Source organism: Pinus tabuliformis, chromosome 3_1 (assembly GCF_031772625.1).
Source record: "Pinus tabuliformis cultivar Carrire ecotype Pingquan chromosome 3_1, CPIR1, whole genome shotgun sequence".
NCBI classification, from domain to species: domain Eukaryota; kingdom Viridiplantae; phylum Streptophyta; class Pinopsida; order Pinales; family Pinaceae; genus Pinus; species Pinus tabuliformis.
The window spans coordinates 120,505,887-120,515,470 of NC_142301.1; the positions used below are offsets into that span (position 1 = coordinate 120,505,887).

Genomic DNA, 9,584 nt, shown 5'->3' on the forward strand with positions numbered 1-9,584 from the left:
ATTGAATAATAGTTTCAACGACCTGAAGTTTCAGTATAACAAAAACAAACTCTATGAAATACATATCATGCAACCCACCCAGAAATGGATTTTGGTTTTTTTAACTTATTTTCGTCAGAAATCGCAGTCGGTGAGTGAGTAAAGAACAGATCGTAAGAGCATTATATTTTATTTAAACACAGGGAAGAATATCTGAAAGTTTTCTTTTGTTTAATTCAATTTACTTATGTCTTGGCATTCATATAAAAAAATACTGAAGATGTAGTAAAATAACTATGCTTCCCCTTGAAGTTTAATTTTTGGTGAATTATATTTCACTGAATGAAATCCCATGAGTACAAGTCGATAAGGGAATATCTGAATATTTCTTTGCATTAAAAATCCATCATAAATCTTCGAGGTATTGAAATCCGTGGAATAGCTGAATATTTTTCATATTGATTTTAATACCCAACATGAATCTTCTTACCAGTGTATCACGTAAATATATGAAATTCGCTTGTTGTGTGTTTCGAGATCACAATGCTTATACACTTGCGTATACAGATTTCGTAAATAAAAAAAAAAAAAAAAAACAATTTCAAGTATCGATCTCAGCAATGACCCGGAGACATCTGTATATAATATTCCTTGAGCGTAAAGTTTCAATAAATTTTCTAAGATTCTCTAAGTGACGTATTTAATTGATTTATTAAGATTCTCTAAGTGACGTACTTAATTGAATTTATTAAGTGACTTTCGTTTAAAGATTCTACAAATAAATATCACAATCCGCAGTATCACTATGTTTAAAATATCATGATGTATGTATGATGGCTTAGTATTTAAGGTGATGTTAACTTGAGTTATAAGTTGCCCTTAGCTATTGTTCATATTTTATATTTTCTTTTTAATCAATTGCGAGCCCTCCACCTTACACGACTGAGCGTCCCATATTATGAATCTTCTTATGAATTCCATATACGTCCGGTAATTGATGTTAACTATCAATTTGACAGGCTAGTTGGTTTTAAGAGTCCAAACACATCGTTACCTTTCAAATTGAATGTAAGACTCTGAGTATCGGGTCACAAAGTGTAATTGCTTTTCACTGGATTCGGGTATCACAGGCTGACAGCACAGTTTAGAAGCTTCTTCTGCTGTGTCTCATCTATGAAGGAATCAACAATTTCACTTTGCCCTTTCACTAGGTGATATCGATACCGAAGAATCTTACAACGAAACATAAACTCACTATCAATATCACTCTGTCATATCAGTTTGTTGCCTGGCAGTGAGAAATGGCAGCTTCAATCTCTCCCAAAGATTCATGGAATGCTGCTTGTAAGTACAATAATGGAAAATTAGGCTTCAATGTTATTGCCTTTGAAAACTTGGAATTGCATTTATGTACCATTTTATTCATCTTGTTTCAATGAGAATCTGAAAGAGATATATACTACGACATTTCTGTTTGTAGATGATTGTCTCCAGGACTGTTGTAATGACTTTTCCAAACCCATAACATGAATACCATTTCTGCAAATTCTCCATTTTCAAATACTCATGGCATCATAGGAATAACCTTTTAAATTTAGTCCTTAGCTGGCAATAACAATTCCATCTAAGGCTATCCTCATTCGCTCATCAACGCAAAGCTCTTCTGCATTTCCAAATGCTTTATCTCCATCACTGTACTTCAACTGCAATTTCTCCTTGCCGAGAGGAGAAAAACCATTGGAAAGGACTCTTCGGTTTCTAAGAGGAGAAACACCAAGCATCTCTCCATTTTATTACAGTAGTATGTCGTATACCAGTATATTTTGCAAGTAGCTCGTGCTCTTTCAGAAAAGCAAATTCTCCATGAACAGGCAAAAAAAAAAAATGTTGAGGGTTTACCAACCTGAGGACTTCCTCCAATTCTCCATGATAAGCATGCCCAGATGTGTGAAAATTATCTCCCCTTCCCATCATTATTGTAGAACCAATCCCCGCTATCTGATTCATTATCCTCATCACACGAATGTCATTTCCAGGTATCACCTTTGCTGAGTATAAGATCAAGTCATCTTTATTTAGCTTGAGGGAATGACTGCTTCCAAATGATGCCAAGTTGAGAGCTGCACGAGGTTCTGCCTGTGATCCTGTTGTGACATCTAGTAAATCCCTGGGAGCATAAGCATCCATATCATCAGCTTTGACCAAAGTAGATGGATCGAAAGGTGCCTGTCCAGCTCTCGAAGCAGCATCCAAGTAAGTCCTTAATGACATCCCTATAAAAACCAGCTTCCTACCAGTCAATTCAGCTGCAGCTTTCACGCTTCCAAGACGATGAACATTTGATGCAAACTGTGTAGTGATAACTCTTCCCTTTGCAGCAGCAATATTTCGTAACAAAGCCTCTGCTACATCAGTTTCACTGGTAGTTCTTCCAGGTGAAAGAATGTTGGTAGAGTCACTCATCATCAATGTAATGCCTTCCTTTCCAAGTTTTTCTAATGTTGATCGATCAAAGGTCTTTCCATCCACAGGCGACTCATCAATCTTCCAATCTCCTGTATGGAAAATTGTCCCATCTTTACAGCGAAGCACCAACCCACAACAATCCGGAATGGAATGCGTAACTCGAATAGCTTCTATCTCAAATGGTCCAGCCTGGAACTTCTCGCTTATATTAATGATGTTAAGTCTAGCCTCAGCATGAATATTGAAATCCTTTAATCGTTTTTTTAATGAGCTCCATAGTAAATGATGTTGAGAATATTCTCGTATGAGGATCCAATGCGGGAATTACCCAAGGCAAGGCTCCAATGTGATCCTCATGCCCATGTGTAATAACAACTGCTTCAATCTTATTCCTCCATCGTTGAATAACAGTTGTGTCAGGTAAAACTTTCTACACTCCAAGTTCATCGTAGTCTGGGAACATGAGGCCAGCATCAACCAAGATGTATCGATCATAGTGATCTATAAGCATACTGTTCATCCCTATTTTTCCCAAACCTCCCAATGGCAGGACACGCAATGGTGGTCCTTCAAATCCTTCATGAAACAGCTCCAATTTCCTCTGGATCCCAACATCCTGTTGGAATGTTAATTCCAACTGCAGGTTGCAAACACCGTGCAGGCGGACGTGGACAATACGGCAGCACCCAAAACCGCCGGAGCAAAAGCCAAGGAAATGCACAGTAGTTCACGAAGAAAAGAATAGGGGAGCGGGAGATGGTTTTTATGTGTTGATTTGTTTTTGCAAGGATGAATGCACAACAGTGCGAATAGAGAAAACGAGCAGGAGCGGATGAAGAAATGTATTACACAGCAGTGTAAATGGTGTGAGTAAAGAAATGGTTTTTTTTTTTTTTCACCTCACAGTGAATGTAATGTAAAAGTTCTTTTTACAGGAATATATGTAAATTTATTTTTACAGCAGTAAGTGTGAAATAGTTTTTCACAGCAGTGAATGTAAAAGGGGTTTTACAGCAGTAAACCCAGCTTAGTAAGTTCTCAGGAGGAGACAGAGTAGTTTTTATTGGTTGAAATATTTTGGTGAATCCCTCTCAGTAAAAGAGGATGAATATGTATGAGGCAATATATTTTTGAATAGAAATGTTTTTATGGTAGTGCAATACTCTGTCTTCAGTCATTTTATTTTAAAAATCTTCCCTGTGCACAAAAGATCCTGTGGATAGAAAACAGAGCATTGTCTCTGTGTGTGGAGTTTTAGTTTATTTTGTTTGTTTTTGGGATTTTCTCAGAAAAATCCCCAACAGTGGTATCAGAGCTGGTCCAGGCTCTTTGATGGTGACAGAGCAGGTTCAGGCTCTTTGAAGTGTCAAAGAAGCTGAAGGAAAGACTCTTGTTGCAGCAGTAAAGCTTCTCCAGCAATGTGAAGTTTCAGCCAAAGGGATTCAGGTATTTCTCAAGTTTTTGAGTTATTGTTGAAGAAACAGTCAGCATTTTAAAAACACAGTCAAGTATTTTGGAGTATAGTTAAGAATGGCAAGGTCAAGGAAGAAAGTGTCCAAACCTTCTAAGGTTGTGTCTCCCTCTTCTATTAAAATAGAAGACGATCTATTTGAAAGCATTCTATTTGAGGCTTCAAAGTTTAATGGAAATTTTGATATGTGGGAAATAAAAATGAGGGCTGCCTTACAGTGTCAAGGGAGTGAAATCTGGGAATCAGTGATTGATGATAGCAAGAAGGATAAAGAATCCAAGGAATACAATGCAAAGGCAGCAAAGACTATCTTGGATTGACTACCTGATTCTATAAAGAAGAATCTAGGGAAATATTCATTAGCAAAGGATATATGGGACAGACTGCATGACCTTCATGCAAAGGGAGCACTGACCATGACCATCAGTGAAGAAGAAAATTCTGAACTCGTCATAGAAGCTGAAAATGAGAAGGTTGACCTCATCAAGCTTCAAGTAAAAGAAAGGGATGAAGAGCTAGTCAAGCTTAAGAAGGAGCTTGATCAATGCAAGAGGAAACATCATGAAGAAGTCATATCCATGACAAATCAGTTGAATGAAGCAAAGAAGCAGGCACAAGGAGCTGAAAAGAAAATGGAGAGCAGTCAAGCAGAAATCTCCAAAATGAAGACAGATATCATCTCTCTTAAAATAGTAGCAGCTGAAGCTACTCATAGCAAAGAAGAAACTGAGGAACAACTTGCAAAGAAAAATAATGAGTGTGAAAGATTGGAAGAAGAGATTGTCCTCCTCAGGAAAAAGGTTGAAGGGATGAACAAAATCATGAAGAGCTCTCAAGCCTTGGATGATATGCTCAGCTATCACAGATCTCCATCTGATAAATCAGGACTCGGGTATGTAGGTGAACCCTCAAACAAGAATGAAAATTCTTTAAGCAAAGGAGATGTGAAGAAGCCAGAAAGAAATTGTGATGCTCCTAGTTCCAGCAAAGGCAAGGAGAAAAATGAAGGCTACAATAGAAGAAATCCTACTCCAAGTAGAAAACCAGCTCCAAGAAGAAATGTAGCTGATGTCAAAGAGGTAAGATGCAATGGTTATCATCAAAGAATCTCAAGGCAGCAAGGCTTCAGAAGTACATCAAGGAAACCTCCATCTCCCAGGTACCAAAGTTCATTCTATGGTTATTGTTACTCTTGTTCAAACTTTGGTCATATGGCAAAAGACTGTAGAGCATTTCATAGAGATAGATGTTATGGTGTTCGACAATCTCCAAGAAACAATTTTGCAAGAAGAAATCATGAATTCTTATTCATGAAAAATGTAGAATGTTTTAAGTGTCATAACATTGGGCATATGGCACGTGATTGTAACTTAACATGGGCTCTTACACAAGCTAGACCCATGCAAAAGAAGAAAGTTACACAAGTATGGAGAAGGAAGGAAATACAGCCTGAAAGCCCCTTGAGCTCCCTAGTTGATCTAAGTTTCTTTTGAGAAAACTTTGCTGAAAGAAGATGATGCATATAGTTAAGGGGAGCTTGTAATTATTGATCATTATTGCTGAACTATTTTAACAGTCATTCTTTGATGAAGATCTTGTTATAGGGGAGAGATATGGAATTAAATCTTCCATAAAAGCAGAGAAGAAAAGCCTGCAGGGCATGGAGACTGCATGGAGGATGTATTGCAGCGCAGCAGAGCGCAAATGAAATTTTTTTGTTAATCCCTCTGAAATGTAATATGCAGCAGTGTTGAAAAATGTTTTTTTATCACATATATGCAATGCAATATGCACAGAAGTGCGGAGAAGAAAAAGGGGCAGCGTGGAAACTTTTGTGTGTGGAGCACATGGATTAGAATGAACAGCAGTTTGAAATTTTTTTTTGTGGAGCACATGCATTGAAATGCATAGCAATGGAATTTTTTTTGTAATGTGAGAGAATATACTCACAGCAGAGTGAGTGTAATACACAGCAGATGGAAATGTTTTGTATTGGCAATGAAAATGCAAAGCAGTGAGAGGAAAATGAGAAGAGGGCAAAACGCAGCAGAGCGTAAATGCCCAGTGTTTGAGAATGCAATGAAATTTTTCACACAGCAGTGAAAAGGGTAATGCAAGTCTTGCTTTTGTTGTTGGATAATATGTAGTAAAAACACACAACAATGTGAATATGAAAAATGCAGCAACATGAAGTTTTTTTTTGTTGAAGAAATGAAATGTAATGGACACCAGCACATGTAAAAGAAATTTTTCTTTACAGCAGTAAATGTGAATGCAATTTTTGTTGTTTGCATCTGAAATGCAAGTGAGACACAGCAGCAGTGCACTGTAACGCACGCAGCAGCGTGAAGAAAAGTTTTCCCATTGTGAAGAAGGGAAGCACGCATAAGTGCACAAGTGAAGAATTCTCACACAACAGTGTGAATGTGAGAAAGGAAAGGCGCAACAACGCATATGTAAGATTTTTTTATTAACGCACAGCGATGTAGAGTTTGTAAAGAAATGTAAGTGAAGTGCAGCAACACAATAGCAAGTAGTGAAACACACAACAGTGCAGGTGTAGACGCAGTAGCGTGGAGCAGACACAGCAGTGTGGGGTAGACGCAGCAAAGAAGATGGCACAACAGTGCAGCAGAGAATATGCAGCAGCATAAAAGAACAATGTAATGGGTATGCACAACAGTGCAATGAATGTTTTGTTTTGGAACTGCACTTGAAGCAGTCATTTGGTGAAACCCTCTGTTAAAGAGGAAGGTGCTTTTCAGCACAGTGTCATGGTGAATCCCTCAGTCAAGAGGAAGATGCTTTTCAGCATAGTGTGGTAAATCCCTCTGTCATGAGGAAGGTGCTCTTCAGCACAATCTCAGGTGAATCCCTCTGTCATGAGGAAGGTGCTCTTTAGCACAATCACAGGTGAAACCCTCTATTAAGAGGAAGACTATTTTGTTGTTTGTGGAACTGCATCAGAAGCAGTTGGTGAATCCCTCTATGTGAGGAAGATTGGTGAATCCCTCTATGTGAGGAAGATGTCTTTGTAACAGCAGTGTTGGTGAATCCCTCTATGTGAGGAAGTGTTTGGGTATGATTGAATGCCCAGCAGTTGAAATTAAAGGGGAGTGTTGGAATGTTAATTCCAACTGCAGGTTGCAAACACCGTGCAGGAGGACATGGACAATACGGCAGCACCCAAAACCGCCGGAGCAAAAGCCAAGGAAATGCACAGCAGTGCATGAAGAAAAGAATAGGGGAGCGGGAGATGGTTTTTATGTGTTGATTTGTTTTTGCAAGGATGAATGCACAGTAGTGCGAATAGAGAAAACGAGCAGGAGCGGATGAAGAAATGTATTACATAGCAGTGTAAATGGTGTGAGTAAAGAAATGGTTTTTTTTTTTTTTTTTCACCTCACAGTGAATGTAATGTAAAAGTTCTTTTTACAGGAATATATGTAAATTTATTTTTATAGCAGTAAGTGTGAAATAGTTTTTCACAGCAGTGAATGTAAAAGGGGTTTTACAGCAGTAAACCCAGCTCAGTAAGTTCTCAGGAGGAGACAGAGTAGTTTTTATTGGTTGAAATATTTTGGTGAATCCCTCTCAGTAAAAGAGGATGAATATGTATGAGGCAATATATTTTTGAATAGAAATCATTTTATGGTAGTGCAATACTCTGTCTTCAGTCATTTTATTTTAAAAAGCTTCCCTGTGCACAAAAGATCCTGTGGAGAGAAAACAGAGCATTGTCTCTGTGTGTGGAGTTTTAGTTTTATTTGTTTGTTTTTGGGATTTTCTCAGAAAAATCCCCAACAGTGGTATCAGAGCTGGTCCAGGCTCTTTGATGGTGACAGAGCAGGTTCAGGCTCTTTGAAGTGTCAAAGAAGCTGAAGGAAAGACTCTTGTTGCAGCAGTAAAGCTTCTCCAGCAGTGTGAAGTTTCAGCCAAAGGGATTCAGGTATTTCTCAAGTTTTTTGAACCTGCTCTGTCACCAGTGCAAAAAAAAAAACGTGGAGCGCATATGTTCCTGTGTGTAATTTTTTATGCAGTTGAATATATTGTAAAACGAAGCAGGAGCAAAAGCCAAGGAAATGCACAGCAGTGCATGAAGAAAAGAATAGGGGAGCGGCAGATGGTTTTTATGTGTTGATTTGTTTTTGCAAGGATGAATGCACAGCAGTGCGAATAGAGAAAACGAGGAGGAGCGGATGAAGAAATGTATTACACAGCAGTGTAAATGGTGTGAGTAAAGAAATGGTTTTTCACCTCACAGTGAATGTAATGTAAAAGTTCTTTTTACAGGAATATATGTAAATTTATTTTTACAGCAGTAAGTGTAAAATAGTTTTTCACAGCAGTGAATGTAAAAGGGGTTTTACAGCAGTAAACCCAGCTCAGTAAGTTCTCAGGAGGAGACAGAGTAGTTTTTATTGGTTGAAATATTTTGGTGAATCCCTCTCAGTAAAAGAGGATGAATATGTATGAGGCAATATATTTTTGAATAGAAATGTTTTTATGGTAGTGCAACACTCTGTCTTCAGTCATTTTATTTTAAAAAGCTTCCCTGTGCACAAAAGATCCTGTGGAGAGAAAATAGAGCATTGTCTCTGTGTGTGGAGTTTTAGTTTATTTTGTTTGTTTTTGGGATTTTCTCAGAAAAATCCCCAACACATCCATGCTTTTTCTAGGCCCTTCAGCACTACTTGAACCTCTTCTAGATTTATTAAAAGCTGAAGAACCTGACTTCGATCTCATGGATTCTGTGGGAATCCCCTTGCTTTCTGCAATAACAATTCTAGGTGCTCTCTCGTTGTAACCGCTGAAGAGCACACCTGATAAATTACTTGGGAAAATGAAAGCTGTCCTGTTACGTTTTCTGTTCCAATGTGACCACCCAGCTCTGCTTCTGGAATCCAAAATCCCCATAGCCATGACATCTGGACTGCATGGAACCCCATTTATCACAGTCATGGTACCCAGTTCTATACTGCAGAAACCCGACTAGATAACAATCGACTTCCCGCCTGTAAGTCAAACATGCTGTTAAATCAGTTTTGGGGTTTGAAAATACAAGTACCCAGGCGGGATGAGCTGAACTATAAATGGTTATGGAGATTTGAATTCATTGAGAAGTGCTGAAGGGGATATACAGTTGGTCCTGATCAGTATAACGACAACATTGACTATGTTTTCACAAGGAAGCTGACTCATTACGGATGAATGCACTACTGATTGGTAATTATACTTTTCATTTTACAAAGATTGCCCCATATGTTACTGTTGTTTAATTCTACACTCTGAGGTACTGCTGATAATTGTAATATGAAGCCATAACAATGTGGTTATGCATGTCCAGATAGTACATGATCTAGTAATGATTGTGTCTAGGAAAATGAATTAGAGGACAAACGCCCTCAAAGTAAGCTTAACAGGTCGATTTACCAACTAGGCAAAGTAGAGCAATGGGTTAATATTATAAAATGATTGAATTTTGCTTATACCGGGTAATTGACATCGATTTTTGCATTGTGTAGCTGTTTAATGAAAGGCTGGCTACATGGATATCAGAGAACAACACATTAGCAATAGTGAGATGGGAGAGCATAAGCATCCATATATGGAGGAAATAAGAGGAATCTTTAGGACTGGTGGATGAGTCGGATGGGAATTTGCTAAA

At 38.2% G+C, this 9,584-nt stretch overlaps 1 pseudogene; it reads right to left on the reverse strand.

Annotated features, from left to right (window-relative positions):
- Nucleotides 1–1,580: 1,580 nt before the first annotated feature.
- On the reverse strand, nt 1,581–9,076 carry LOC149186059 (ribonuclease J-like; annotated as a pseudogene).
- Between the last annotated feature and the right edge of the window lie 508 nt (nt 9,077–9,584).